This window comes from Maniola jurtina, chromosome Z (genome assembly GCF_905333055.1).
Source record: "Maniola jurtina chromosome Z, ilManJurt1.1, whole genome shotgun sequence".
NCBI classification, from domain to species: Eukaryota; Metazoa; Arthropoda; class Insecta; order Lepidoptera; family Nymphalidae; genus Maniola; species Maniola jurtina.
In genome coordinates this window covers 1,000,249-1,017,135 of record NC_060058.1, presented here as the reverse complement: position 1 = coordinate 1,017,135, position 16,887 = coordinate 1,000,249, and the positions used below count along the sequence as shown (strand labels likewise).

The 16,887-nt window shown below is 37.9% G+C and overlaps 1 protein-coding gene across 1 annotated transcript in view; it reads left to right on the top strand.

Annotated features, from left to right (window-relative positions):
• Positions 1-16,887, top strand: part of LOC123880489 (proton-coupled amino acid transporter-like protein CG1139) — a 71,586-nt gene that overhangs the window by 1,028 nt on the left and 53,671 nt on the right. The gene's annotated exons all lie outside the window — the stretch shown is intronic.

Here is a 16,887-nt window from a genome sequence, read left to right as displayed (position 1 = left end):
AGTCATGCAGGTTTCCTCACGATGTTTTCCTTCACCGTCAAAAAGTACCTAGGTATTGCTTAAAACGCACAGAGCTCCGAAAGTTAGAGGTGCGTGCCCGGCATCGCACTCCGACCCCCTCAATATAACACCTTTTTTGATTCTTACATTATTCCCGTGAATTTTGGATAACTAACTGGGAGTAGGTAGAGAATGTGCCTTCTAGATAATAATTATTGAACTTTAACAAAATAATATGGCAAAGTTGGCTTTGCGTAAAGTAGCATCCTGCGAGGCTCTATATTATGACGTCATAACAAATCCAAAATGGTGGACGATATTGATAAACAAAGATACGCAAAAAAATATATAATACAACGTTTCGAGTTTGTTTTATCGCAAGGTTTCGGTGTGTATTCCTAATGTTATAAATAAATAATTAATACCGGAAAACCGCTTATTCGTGATTTGTTAGTGGAATCCTTCGATCTTTTTATTGATTGAATGTACATACCTTGAGTCGGATTTTTTATATATTATTTGTTTACTAGCTGATGCCCACGACTACGTCTGCGTAGATTTTCCGAAATAAAATTTCGCCTATATTCATCTACAGCCCCAGAATTGGCTAACTGATTGTCTAACAATGAATGATAGCCACCAAGCTCACTCAAAAATGGTTAGTTTTACATTGCTGCTTCACTGAGTGATACTAAGATAGTTTTTCGTACAAAACCTTCAATGAATTAAAAATAAATGTCAAACGAGATAGGTGGCATCATTCAGCATCAGACATTGAGTTATCGAATCACCATGCAATCAATGACGTTCATACGTTGACGTTGCTCCATTGCGATGTGAATGAAGGGTTTACTTTATACTATGGGTAATGATTAGGAATCTAAAGCGGGGTTATTCTAATGGTTAAGTGGTCCGCTTCCATCTTAGACTGCATCATCAGTCATCACTTACCACCAGGTACGATTGCATTCAAAGGCTAGCTTGTATCTGAATATTTAAAAAAAAAACGTTTGTTTAAGTGTACCTACTATTTGTGTTCACCTTTATTATGTTTACCTTTTCGGTGTACTAGATTTAAGGAGTTTCTTTACTGTGAATTTTTTTCTTGGTTGAATAAATAGGTATATTATTATATTTTACTACGAATACAGTGCAAGTAAGTCCTTTTAGGTATTAAAAACCAGTAAATCAGGTGTACAGCTAGTAAAGAAAATGAGTTTAGTTCTAACTTCTAGTCAGCGATGGTATTTCTAGCTAGGTTGATACTGTGGACGAGTGAATGGCTAGTCTCATGGCCGGACGTAAATAAACCATGCGGACAGAAGCCGAAACTCAATGTCAGTACCGCATTCACAAGCTTCCGACGCTTGATTTACAAAGGGCACAAAGGTTTTAATAAATACACGCAATAGTTATTTCATCTATTTATTTGATGGGGGATAGCGAGAACAAAATTCAAATTTTGTTCTTATGGGAGTCTGAGCTTTCTCTATCCTGATTGGTCCGCGTTCGTGCTTTAGTTCTTGAATTGCCAAAACGTATCACACTAATATCATAAAGGCGTAAGTTTGTGTGTGTGTGTGTGTGTGTGTGTGTGTGTGTGTGTGTGTGTGTGTGTGTGTGTGTGTGTGTGTGTATATGTTTGTTACTCCTTCACGCAAAAACTACTGGACGGATTTGGCTGAAATTCGGAATGGAGATAGATAATATTCTGGATTAGCACATAGGCTACTTTATATCCGCGAAAATCCGCGACGGTATATATCCATCTTTTAGGGATAACCCGAAAAACCATTTTTTATTCCTTTACTTTTTACGAGAAATAATGGCTTATTTACCAAGTGATTTTATGCAATACAGCATTAATCCTTATCCAATTAGGTACCTTAACTACATTGTGCATGTAATACAGATCAATATGACCCTTTACAGCATGTAATTTAAATGAATACTCTCGAAGATAGTACAGATTTAAAATGCAGGGACTCTAAAGAAAACATGTCTGTATTGAAGAGTGTAAAAAAGCTGTGAACTTTGTATACATATAAAGACATTCTGTAGTATATATTTTTAACCGACTTCAAAAAAGGAGGAGGTTCTCAATTCGTCGGAATCTTTTTTTTAATGCATGTTCCCCGATTACTCAAAGACGCCTGGACCGATTTGGATTTTTTTTTGTTTGAAAGGGTATATTTTACAGGTGGTCCCATAAAAATTTGGTGAAGATCTGATGAATATCTTCGGAGATGGAGAACAGAACTCCTCAATGGATAACAGTAAATTGCTCGCGATCAGTGTAATAGCTTAGTAAACAGTAGGGTTTTGACTGGGCATAGCATATTTTAGTACAGTGGGGCCACTAAAAATTGTAAAATAAAAAAAATAAAAAATTCAAATTCAAATTCAAAATATTTTTATTCAATTAGACTTTTACAAGTTCTTTTGAATCGTCAAAAGCATCTACCACTGCGACTGCGGGCGAGCTTCACACTTAAGATTTGTAGTTTCTTTTACTATGCTCGCTCGACTTCATGCATACATTACACGTGTAGAAACAAAAATTAATTATTTAATACTTTTTAGTGTTTGTGGTTTTTGAAGTCGGTTTTATTTTTCGTTTGTAAATTTTTAGTATTAGCATTGCACCCGTGCGAAGCCGGGGCGGGTCGCTAGTAGTTTATAATAAAATAAAACCTCACAATAATCATAATAATCTCAAAATAAAGTTGTCTTTGTAGTTATGTACCTTAAAGCTTCAATGAATGAATATACTTTTGTTGTACACCACAAAATTAGTACAGAAAAAACACATACAAAGCACAACAAAATATAGGCAGCTAGGTACAATTTGTACCTAAGCTTCTTAGTAAATTTCGGCATGGTTTTCGGTTTCACCATCATTTAAAACACGACGAAGCTTTGTAAAAGGTACCTATACACTCAGATTTATTGGTAACCGAAGTCGGGGCGTCCCAGCATGCTTTAGACTGATGCCTTACATATTAAAAGATATTACGATAAATTTATTTATTTATATTGATAACTAGCTGACACCCGCGACTTCGTCTGAGTGGATTTAGATTTTTCGAAATCCAATGGGAACTCTTTGATTTTCCGGGATAAAAAGTAAGCCTATCCTATGTGCTAATCCAGGATATTATCTATCTCCATTCCGTAATTCAGCCAAATCCGTCCAGTGGTTTTTGCGTGAAGGAGTAACAAACATACACACAAACTTTCGTCTTTATAATATTAGTGTGAAGTGTGATGCATCAAATAAAATCATGGCCTCAAACCTATCAACGGTCACTCTAAAAATACCTAAACCTAGGTTGGTTTGTTGCTACGAAAATACTTTGTTAGCATGATATATTTTCTTTATTATTTTATTAAGTTTTATTACTACAAAATCTATTAAAAATATACTAAAAATCTAAAAGTATATTAAACTAGCCGATGCCCGCGACTTCGCCCGCGTGGATTTAGGTTTTTTGAAATCCCGTGGGAACTCTTTGATTTTCCGGGATAAAAAGTAGCCTATGTGCTAATCCAGGATATTATCTCCATTCCAAATTTCAGCCAAATCCATCCAGTAGTTTTTGCGTGAAGGAGTAACAAACATACACACACACACACACACACACACACACACACACACACACACACACACACACACACACACACACACACACACACACACACACACACACACACATACAAACTTTCGCCTTTATAATATTAGTGTGATTAAATTGCGAGCAAAGGCGACACAAAAGATATGGCGAAGAGTATATAGGTACGATGCAATAGAGTTATGGTAAATAGTAACGTTAATTAATTCCTCGTAATCCACAGGTAGTAAGTACCTACATACTTGAAAATTAATGATGACAAATAATTACTAAACGTTTAAAGAATATTGCGAATAGAATAATTGAGAACAGACTTAATTAGTGCCTAATTGCATGACTCCTAGTTCTAATGAAAAGATCTGTTTCACAACTTTAATTCATTTAATGTACTATTTATTGTAGTTTGATAAATCACTTAGAAGGTATCTCCTTGTATGAACTATGAATGCGACAATAGTAAAGTGGTTAATACGGAAATCGGAAGCTCGAATATGCGTTTCAAGCAAGTAAATATGACTTGCTTATTGCCAGAAGAGTCGTGGCCAATCGTTGCCAGACACCATTTAAAGTTTGGCAGGGGGTTGCCATGATACTAATTGTCTGGCAATGCATGGCGCGATTTCTAATAAGTACTATCCTGGAGAAAAATTTACTGTTTATTAAACTTTATACTTTGACGTAAGATTTTTTTACACCTTTACACCTGTTATCTCGCAAAGCGACCTTGATCCAAACTTCATAATAGCTGATGGTTCTTCCCTGTGTTGGGGACAATACGCAGATAAACTTTCAGCTTTTATAAAATAACGAAGGTCTGATCCTCGCGGGCTCTTGCTCCATCCATATCCGACTTAACGCAATATGAACGATCTACGCGCTACCAGAAACATCGTTTATCTAATGTAACTAGTATGTTCGCGTAATTTTCTCATTTTCCACATACCGAGTCGTAATATAATATTAACGCGACGCCGCTGGACCGGGGCCAAGTCGTTTTTTCATCATTACATCCATATTACATATTTGCTAACCCACGTTTGTCCTCTCGGATATACAAACTATTTGGGTTGGAGCGCCCCAGTATCTACCAACTCCTTCAATTCCAAGGAATACAAGCTTGAATGGCTTAATTTCTAAGAAAAGCAACCTAAAACTGTGATTTCTATCAAAACGGTATAATTCTATTAAAGTTTCAGAAGCTTTCATTCAGTTGCTCCTCCTGTAAAATGTTATTTCGTGCAAATACTCCGTTTTGTCCTTAATGTAATTAATGATTATTGTTTGTTGGATTCGATTACAGGAAAACTAATAGACAATTTTGTTCCGACAAGGAAGAGGGCTCGACGCTGGCCCCGTTAGATCACACGCACACGCTAGGGTTTTCCTTTGACCTTATAAGTGATAACCTACGTCACAAAACATTTAGCTCTATGTACATAGGGTACGTCATTGTAATGATTTGCTTCAATGAAGATGTTCATTTAGTCACTTGAATAATAATGTTGAAAATTGAAAATTTTACAATAAAACTTAAAGGTAGCTTACAGATAGCCCTAAAGTAGCCCTATTTTTATTGATTTTACGTCACCATAGCCTTATATTATATTTGATATATCGCCGATTCAGGATCTAACCGAGAATTGCCTCACCCTAGTTCACTCTGGTAATACACACATTCGCTTTGTGATAGTATAGTACCTAGATATTACATAGATTAGTATGGATAAGATGCATAAGTACGCGACAGACAGGACGCCCCGCACACCCGCACTTCCCCCGTGCTAGCCCGGTGGGGAATAGACGTGCACACCCGCAGGAGTATCAACCCCCTCCCGCATCATACCCCATTGCCTTCTCGACCTGTCACGACTTGATGCACAGACACCCGCGTATTGAGATTGCTCTATACACCATTCAGAGAAGATTAATGGCTGCAAAGTACGCGAGCTCAGCGTATTAGGTAGGTAATGTATTGAAAGGCTAATTTTACACACAATCCACAACATCATTGCCAAAAACATGATACGAGCGACTGCTAAAATATTTCTCTAATCTCATAAGTCATGAGTTTTATGTTGTTAAAAGACATTATTATTATGTATTACTAGCTGATACTCGCGACTTCGTTCGCGTGGATGTAGGTTTTTTAAAATTCCCGTGGGAGCTCTTTGATTTTCCGGGATAAAAAGTAGCCTATGTGCTAATCCAGGGTATAATCTATCTCCATTCTAAATTTCAGCCCAATCCGTCCAGTAGTTTTTGCGTGAAGGAGTAACAAACATACACACACACACACACACATACAAACTTTCTCCTTTATAATATTAGTGTGATGTGATGGGAAGACACTGCCGCCTGAAACACTTTTTCACTTCAGGGCCTTACACTAAGGTTGAAATCTATAGATCGCACTTTGACTTTACTCAGACTTAAGACACTGTTAAAACGAGACAGCGCTATACCGCTTGCATAAATCTGTCTCGTTTTAACTGAAACTTAAGTCTAAGCAAAGTCAAAATGCGCTCTATAGGTTTCAGCCTTAATCTTGTAAACACTAAGCTTTGTTAAGTTAATAAAGATTTATTTAATTACTAGCTGACGCCCGCGACTTCGTCCGCGTGGATTTAAGTTTTTCGAAATCCCGTGGGAACTCTTTAATTTTCCGGGATAAAAAGTAGCCTATGTGCTAATCCAGGATATTATCTATCTCCATTCTGAATTTCAGCCAAATCCGTCCAGTGGTTTTTGCGTGAAAGAGTAACAAACACACACACACACACATACACACATACAAACATACAAACTTTCGCCTTTATAATATTAGTGTGATGTGATAACGAGCGAGAGTTGTACTGATCATCATCAACATCATTATCAATAGATAGAGCCCACCGCTGGACATACATGGGTGTATTGTAGGGATTTTCACTCGCCACCATCTTGCACCTGGTGTATCCAGCGGTTCCCTGCGACTCGTTTGATATCATGTCTACCTAGGGACAGGAAACTCTAAATGGCCTCGCCCACGAAGGGTTCCGTACAAGTTTTTTTTTTTTTTAAAGAATATTAGCCATGTTAAATGACTAATATTCCCCCTTCCTCTCCAACTAAGCGTCAGGCTTGTGCTAGGAGTAGGTACGACAATAGTGCAACGGGCGGGGTTTGAACCGTCGACCTTTCGGTTTTCAGTCCACTCCTTTACCGGTTGAGCTACTGAGGCTCTATTTATTATGTATGTATGATTATGTGTTTTAATTTCTTTTAACTGACGTGTCAGCCTTTTTCAATTTTTTTTGTTGTTAAATACCGACAGTAGAAACAGGTATACTTCTGTGAAAATTTCAATTCTCTACTTATTACGGTTCACAAGATACAGCCCACGGACAGACGGACGGACGGACGGACAGCGCAAGCTGAGTAATAGAGTCCCGTTGCCACTTTTCGGGTACAGAACCCTATAAACACTTAAAGATTATTTTTTTCCATGATCACACCCACATTAACCCAGCACTTATTAAGTTAAATTCTTCTTAATAATTAACACCTAAATCCCATTAATTTAATTAATCAATTTATAGCAATATACAAATTGAATTGCATTATAATTAATGAGCAAACTGAGTAATCATGTAAGTACCTATTTCTTTAAAATACATTAATCTTATTAAGTGCGCCACAAAGGAAACTCTAATGTTGCCATATTATAGACATAATAATTTTTTTTCTTACATCTAAGATTTTTTTGTTCCGCTCCACGGTTTCCTATGTATGTATGTATAATTTCCGTGTAGAATTTCCGGGAGGTTAAATGTTATAGTTATTTTAAAAGGACCCATAGAGTTATTAGTACATGTATATACATACCTCTACCATTTACATATTATTTGTATATGATAGAGGTATCATACACGCGTGGATTTAGGGTCTGAAATCCTGTGGGGGTAGCCTAAGTATCCGTAATAGCCCGTCCCCGGGATGCAATGTGTTTTTGTACCAACAAACATTTAAATGGATGATCCTTTAGTGATCCCGAGATTTATTACTAGCTGATGCCCGCAGCTTCGCCCGCGTGGATTGGTCAGATCCCCTGCAGCATCAGGATTGAGGAGTTGGAATCCAAATTTTTTATGAAACAATGTCGCAAAGTTCCTCTATCGATTAAAAAAGAAATGACGCAAATCGGTTCAGAAATCTCGGAGATTTCGGTGTACATAGGTAGAAAAACACAACTCCCTTCTTGAAAGTCGGTTAAAAAAGTAGCCTATGTTACACCCTGGTCAATCCTCTACTTGTATGTAAAAATCCCGTTAAAATCGGTTCAGCCGTTCCGAAGATTAGCCTTTTCAAACAGACAGACAGACAGACAGACAGACAGACAGACAGACAGACAAAAATTTTAAAAACGTGTGATTCAGTTATGGTATCGTTCAAATAACCATATGACCTTAATATGTGGTAGTTATTTCGAAATTACAGACAGACACTCCAATTTTATTTATTAGTATTGATATTATATTATTATTATAAGTATAGATATAGATTGACTAACTTTTGCCGGTTCATACTCAACATTGTTAATGCAAAAAGGCGCCTGTCTGTCTGCTTATTTTTCACGGCCCATCCGTTAAACCGATTTTGACAAAAAAAATTACAGAGATTGCTTACATCCCGGAGAAGGATATAATATATATGCTATTTCTTAGCCCCGAGAATAATAATAGGTATAAGCAATAATAGCTGCAAGAACACGCAAGCTGTGAAACAACTCCTATCGGCGGTGTTCCTGCTAGATTACAACATGAGGTTATTCAAGGGACGGACCAACAAATTCCTGAAAGGCCGTAACTCATCGGCGGTTCCTCTGCATGCTGCTGCAAATTTTCATGGGCGGCGGTAGTCACTTAACATCATGTGACCTGCCTGCTCGTTTGCGCGCCATTTTTTATAAAAAAAACCGGCCAAGTGCGAGTCAGACTCGCGCACTGAGGGTTCCGTACTCGGGTTTTTTTTCCAACATTTTGCACAATAAATCAAAGACTATTATGCATAAAAATAAATAAAAAATCTGTTTTAGAATGTACAGGTAAGGCCCTTTCATATGATACCCCACTTGGTATAGTTATCTTACTTTGAAAATTGAAACATTTTTTTTTAATGAAAATCCGTGGTTTTCAGATTTATTCTTGTACTTGTGCTATAAGACCTACCTACCTGCCAAATTTCATGATTCTAGGGGGAGTACCCTATAGGTTTCTTGACAGACACGACGGACAGACAGACAGACAGACAGACGACAAAGTGATCCTATAAGGGTTCCATTTTTCCTTTTGAGGTATGGAACCCTAAAAAAGAAGAAATCTGTTACTGTTTTAAGACAGCTAAGGGAAATGGGTTGGTACGAGTACGTGCAGTCATGAGTAACCGCGCACAAGGGTGTGATAACTAAGCAAGGTCGGTTAGCGCCTCAATCACGCGGTAGCTGGCTAATTAGCAACCCAGCTACGCGATACTCCGGTGAGGTAGAGAATTGATTATGTTTCATCGATATATAAAGATCTTATGATCAGCATCATGATTTCGTACCTCAAAAGGAAAAATGGAACCCTGATAGCTTATAGGATCACTTTATTGTCTGTCCGTCCGTCGTGTCTTTCAAGAAAACTTATAGGGTACTTCCCGTTGACCTAGAATCATGAAATTTTGCAGGTTAGTATAGGTCTATGGCACAAGTACCTAAAGGAAAAATCCGAAAACCGTGAATCTGTGGTACAACATCACAAAAAAGGTCCTTACCTGCACATACTAAAACGAGTTTTTATTTATTTTTATGCATAGTAATTTTAGATTTATCAAGCAAAATGTCGGAAAAAAACCCGAGTTCAGAACCCTCGGGACGCGAGACTAACTTGCACGTGGCTGGTTTTTTATTTAATTTAAAATGTATGTTTGTGAGTGTGTTGGTGTGTGTGTGTGTGTGTGTGTGTTACCACATAGTAGGTACATACAGATTTATCTGGCTTAGCGCATTAAAGCAAATTAAGTTTTTGGTTCCTTGTACGTTATGGGGAATGCTCAGGCTTGCAGATTTCCTAACGATGTTTTCCTTCACCGTTAAAAGCAAGTAATATTTACTTGCTTAAAAGTAAAATGCACAAAATATCGAAAAGATGGCACGATATTACACTGGTAACAAATATCAAGTACCTACATCATTAATGTTCAAGGTAATCGCCTATTTGTACAATCTACCATTGATTTCAACTCTATACCTATACCTAGTGAGTATTTTTGCTGCATTCAGACATTTCCAGTGCAAAAACTATATAAGAACCTCTTTATTCCTCAGTACCTAATAAATGGCCATTTGTGTATCAAGACTCAGAAGGTAGAGTATACCTACGTGGTGGTTCCATAGTGATGCTAACTAATTATATAAAAAGTTTGATAGTCATTACTTTCTGTCTGTACAAATCTGTCTAAGAAACATTCGAAAAAGTATCACTCGAGGGGATATAACCAAAATGTTTTTTCGGTTTTCCTTTTCATACAGAGCCGGTCTCGTAACAAGCGATTTTTGTTTATTTATAAAATGCCCTGTGACACATAAACAGACAGGCGGACTGGGTAAAACTAAAGTAATTCCTTACATTACTAGAAAAATGAATGCAATCTACAATCAACTAGGTATTTCTATAAGGCTGACTGCAATGAACAATATCATTAAGCCTTGATTACCTACAATAGAATAGCATTAATCGCAATTAAATGGCGCAATCGAAACACCTTGTTGTATTATTTATATTTGCTCAAGTCAAGACTATGTCGACGAAGCTCGAAGCCCATAAGTACCACTGACATGCCATTGAGACCAAGTCTTGTTTTCCTTAAGTAATTTCCATATTTTTTATCAAAATACCGGTCTGCGAAATCTCGAGTCAACATCCAGACTTTTATGCCTTAAAAAAACTACTTAGCTACATATGCAACAAAATTATCAAAATAATGTAATACTTATACTTATATCGTGTTGTTAATATTTACTTATATTTATTTACTATATTTATTTACATATTTGAACTATTGAGAAATTTGCAACATAGTTAAGGTCTGCACCCGCCAGTACAAGCACAGGTACAAGCTCGTGTGAAAACCTAGCTTTATTGTTGACTGTACACTAATATTATTTAAAGGTAAAGTTCATAAGTTTGGATGTAAGAAAGAGGTGATCTTCGAAACTACTCATCCGATTTCAAATACATAGACGTCCATTGCTGGGCATAGGTCCTTGTAGGCAGTGACGGATTAAGACTACTTGATGCCCTAAGCAATCCATGGCTGTGGGCCCCCCTATCCGTATGTCAACTAGAATCGGTCTTTAATTAAACCTTTACCGCCTAAAAACATTAGTTTTTTGTAAAATAAGATGATGAGATGTAACGTACTTTAGAAGTGGAGTAGGTGCGACAACAATAAAAACCAAAGCATAATTATTTATTTATTTATTGAAATGCGCCTTGCGGCTTTCGGGGACATTCGAATTGTCGGGCAGCGAGTGGGCAAGCGGGAGTGGGGTTAGATTCTAGATCGGACTCTATGTCAACTTAAAACGCGCGAATTTTCAAATTAGTCCTAGAAAAGTTTCTCCTCTCACGTCACCAAAAACCACACCAAAAAAAGTTTTTTGGTGTAGTTTTTGTTGACGGGAGAGTGAGACGTGAATGCCCTAAGGACACATTTTTTTGTGCTCCTTCTGGTGCCCCCTCAGACGTGATGCCCTAGGCAATTGCTTAATTTGATTAAGGGTTAATCCGTCACTGCTTGTAGGGACTTCCAGACACCGCGCTGCGGTCTTGCGCTGCCTGAATCTAGCGGCTTCCTGCGACTTGTTTCCATATTATCGTATAAAAACTAGAAATAAAGACGGGAGTTACCCGAGGCTGGTTGGCCATGACACGACGAAGCAGATAAACTACATCCATTACGCAATTATTATGCTAATTTCACAGGCCATGCTGAGTGATACATAATAATGACGACCGCCCTGGCGCAGCAGTGAGCATTGTAATCTTGTAAGTTGAAGTTCCCGGCTTCAATTCCCGCCAAGGACAATTCGGGAATAGGGATGATGACTAGTAGTCAAATCAGCAACTTTTTATCAAATGTCAAAACGATCGCTTAGTATACAGGAGCTTGTATGAAATACACAGATGTGACGTCATAACATTTGACATATTTTTCAGTTAAATCGATAATTTAAAATGGTTAGCACACTTAAAGCTACCAGCAAATGTGGATTTTACGAATTTGTGAAGACCTTCTATTTAATAATTACTAAGAAATAATTTATTTTTGACCTAGGCATCATCCCCATCGATAATTTCTAAATTAAGTACTCATAACATTCTATGACTTAGCCGGGTTGTAATGTTGTACTGAATTACGTAATATAGCTTGCAAGGAGGTTTGATATTATGCTGCTATAGTTGCTATCTCGCTTCGACGTATGATGGCGTCCCTCTCACTCGCGTGATTATTAATTTTATAAGTTTTCTTGACAGACATGACGGATGGACGGACGGACGAACGGACAGACAGACAGACAGACAACAAAGTGATCCTATAAGGGTTCCCATTTTCCTTTTGAGGTACGGAACCCTAAAACGGAGCAAAAACATATAAAATCATCCATATTTTAAGATTTCACACTCACAAAAAATAAAACTAACACTTTAATAAAGTGAAAGCACGCCCTGACTTGAGCCCTCATCGTATCAAGCCAAGCTCAATAAAGCGCTTTCCTCGCTATAGTGAGATGAAAAGTTGTGTGTTTCGTACGGCTGCAAAGTTTGCGCTCGAGCCTTTTAGTCCTATTTGATAAGTTCATTGATAACTTATCGATTAGTGCTAAAGTATGACCGATATCGACGAGTGGTAGTCTAGGCTAGTGGCGAAGGAATTTCGAGTAGTGGCGTCGGTAGCTAATCGAAAAGACATTGGTCTCAAGTACTTGAGGTATACTGCAATACAGCTTCATTTTATTCATGTATTTTATTTTATTTATCACAGGTCATTCAAAAAGAATTGTACCCTGGACTAAAGGCTCTCTTACAATATGGGCAATTTTTTATTTTAAGCAATTGTCGCTCGGCAACATGTATCCAGGATCAACCTGGAGCATTAGTGGAGCAATCTGGACCAATCATTTCGCATAACATTGCTGAAATTTTCAGATATTGCTGGGTCTTGCAGTGAATTGTTTCATGTGGTCGTGACGTCATAATTGACTAAATTTTTATTCAAATTAACTTTTACTAATGCTTTTGAATCGTCAGGATAATTTACCACTGGTTCGGAATGCCGTTCCTACCGAGAAGAACCAGCAAGAAACTCGGCGGTTGCTTTTTGGTAATGAGAAATTCTGTGCCATTTTTTAATTGCAATGCGAATGAACCTAGGTACTTACTTACAATTATATATAAGTGTTTTTTTGCGTTGCGATTTTTGCTATGCGAACATCTTATAATATATCAATATCAGTTTACGTAAGTAAACGCAACGCTTTTTTAACGCTCGTGCGAATTAGGGCTAAGGCTTATGGATTCAAACGGACTTATGGCATCTTTAGATGCAGGACGGATGTTTCGCTTATATATACCTTAAACTCACGCAATTAAAACAAATAAACAATCACTAAGTAGGTAAGTAAGTTTTGCCATACCAGTTCAAACTGGTATAAACTGACTAATATTAAAATGTTAGGAAACGAGTTAATCCTAAATCGGTGAGTTGACTATCGGCTTCGGCCGGCATTGAGAACGTAAGTCTAAAGACTTGAAAGTAAAGGTCTCAGTACGTTGCCCAATGGGTTTATACGCTGCATCAATTTAGGCTGTGTTCAGATAGGAATACGAATCCTCTCGCGCGGAAAATTCGTGCTATCTTTTTTTAAGGTTAAGGGAAAAAGGAATCCTTGTAGGATCACTTAGTTGTCTGTCTGTCCGTCGGTCGTGTGTGTCAAAAAACCTATAGGGTACTTCTCGTTGACCTAGAATCGTGAAATTTGGCAAGTATGTAGTTCTTATAGCACGAGTAAAGGAATAAATCCGAAAATTGTGAATTTATGGTTACATCACAAAAAAGATGTATTCATGAACAAATAATAATTAGTATTTTCAATTTTCAAAGTAAGATAACTGTACCACGAGAAGTATCATATGAAAGGTCTTTACCTGTACATTCTAAAACAGATTTTTACCAAGTACTGAGCCCTCGGTGCACGCGTCTGACTCACACTTGGAAGATTTTTAGTTGCAGGATAGGCTTGCGCTTGACTACGCTATAAATAATGACAAGGTCTAGGTTGGAGCGCGTAGAAAATGCCTATCCATTTTGCCTTGAGCAGGAAACGTGGAAACTGGAAGATCATTCCACACCTCAGCGGTTCGTATCAAGAGTTGTTTGTGAGATCGTGAAAGTACCTGAAACGGAAGAACTGCAATAGACAAGCTGAAGAAAATATGGAAAAACAAAAACATCACAAAAGCTACGACGATCAGGCTCGTTCGGACACTTGTTTTTCCCATATTTCTATACACTGCGGAGTCGTGGACTTTACGAAATAGTCGAGAAGAAGAAGATTGATGCTTTGGAAATGTGGTGCAGGAGGCGAGTGCTAGGAGTCTCATGGACTGAATTTCGGAACAACGTCTCTATATTCCAAGAACTCGGCAACAACACACCACGTCGTTAAACAACGTCTTTCGGCGTTAGTACAGGGTCGCATACTAAAGTTCTTCGGACATCCCGGCGTGAGAGTAACTCCATTGAGCGTTTTGTGGTGCAGGGCATGGTGGAGCATACCAGAGGGCGAGGAAGGTCGCCTACGTGATGGACCATTCAAATTAAGTCCGCTGTGGGCGGTGCCGTGCACGAGTATACCAGACTATCGACCAGCAGGGAGAAGTGGTGAATGCTCGTGAGGCGTATAACATCTGAACCCAAAAACGTCACTTCGTGATGACCACGACCACTGCTCTGCCAAGAGTGTTACGACGAAGAAGAAGAGAGAGTACCTACTGGAAATGAAAGTAGCGAATGTATACGTTTAGAACGAAACAATGGACCGGGATTTTTCAGATAGGTAGTTACTTATTGAGAGGGAGTTGTTTACAGAAGAATTAGAAAAAGCCAACTATTTGGCATTTTGTTTTGTTCTTTATACTGATTTTTGTGGTGTGTATAGAATAGTTATAATATTCATTCATAGTAATATCCCCAAAGATGCTCGAGTGTGGTAGCAGATTCGCGGCGATTTCGCTCTTTCTGAACATAGCCTTAGCCAACTAAAGTGGGTTTCTCCAAAACAAGAACCGTTTTAAAAAGGCAATTATAGAAGTAATAAAAAGTAAGGCAGTGCCCAGTGGTGTCGCGGACGCTATTATAATGTCATCCCATCAAATCGTAAAAACCAGCTAAGTTCGAGTCAGACTCCCGCACTGAGGGTTCCGTATTTTTTCCAACATTTTGCACGATTAATCAAAAACTATTATGCATAAAAATAAATAAAAATCTGTTTTAGAATGTACAGGTAAAGAAAGCCCTTTCATAATGATACCCCACTTGGTATAGTTATCTTACTTTGAGAATTAAAACACATCATCATCAGCCTGTGGACGTCCACTGTTGGACACAGACCTTCCCTATAGAGCGCCACCACACCCGGTCCTCAGCTCTTCATCACAACGGCCACTTCCCGCCAGCCGCGTTATATCGTCGGTCCATCGTGCTGGAGGGCGTCCCACACTACTAAATTAATTAATCGTAATTAAAAAGTTTTTATTAAAATTTTAGTAAATTTTTTAGTCACTCGTGGCCACTACAATGGAAGTAGGTACCCACCTACTACATTTATTTTGCAACATTTTCCTTAGATGTTTGTCTTAGATAATAAATAATGTTATTTACGATCTATAAAGTAGAATGCAGCTACGTAGCATTGAGAATGAATTAATTTAAATTTATGTCTTTAACTAAGCTAACAAACCAAACAAACAAAAACATTGAACAAACTATACTTACGGCCAGTTGCATCGCAGAACGTCACAGCAGGTTTGATAAATCCATGGAAATTCATTGCGCCACGATAAATCATAAAACATGACAAATGAGATCCATAAATGCAGTAAGTACTGACCAAATTCTTTCGGTCTCATGCTACTCGACGAAGTTCTCGACTCCTTCGAGCTCACAGAAGTTTTTTTTTTTGTAAATAAAAATAGCGAGTAAACGATTAGGCGGGTCACCTGATGTTAAGTGATTACCGCCGCCCATGAACATCTGCAGTACCTGAGGAACCGAAAATGCGTTGCTGGCCTTTCAGAGATTTGATGGTCCGCCCGTTGAATAACCCCAACGTTTTTATAAGTTCATAGCCGCGATCAGCTGTTTGCAGGGTTGCCACATTGGTAGGTACTGTATTTCCTACGAGAAGCAAAAGGATCTTACTTTGAAAATAATATAGAAACGTTTTCGTGATGTAGGTAACCACAAATTCACGGCTTTCGGATTTTTTCCTTTACTTAGCCTGTAGTGCACATACTCAGTAGTGTGCCGACGATGGTTTGTTCATGATGATGACGACCCACTGCGAAGCTTGAAGGTTACCACAAGTAGTACCTACGAGTAGGTAAGTAGGTACCGAGCTGTGACGCCGTCTTCCGGCCTTGCTCTTGATTTCTGTCTGCTCGATCAACGTTACAACATCGACATTCCAGCTTATTAGGGTACTGTGTTATTAGTGCATCACATTGGCTAAAGAAAAAGATAGACAGACAACCGGCTGCAAATAAATTCGAATTCAAAAATTTAATTAGTTATATACCCTATGCTATGTAGTAACCATATGTTAACTATAAAATATATACTTATATTTTTTTGTAAATATTAAATAAAGTATGACAACTTATGGGTTTTATATAAACTTTTTTATCATAAGGTTCTTATTATAAGGATTTATAAAATCTTTTTGCCACAAGCATAATAATAGTTTTACTTACTAATGATAGTTTTTAAGAAGTGAGCTACTTACAAATTGAGCCCTTATTGCTTTGAGTAAAGATTTTTATTTATTTAAATCCAATTTCATGCATTTTCACAACCAACCTACCAATCGCTCGCGTAATACAACTAGAAGCACACATACAGTGACGGATTAAGACTACTTGGTGCCCTAAGCATCCATGCCTACATGGGCCCC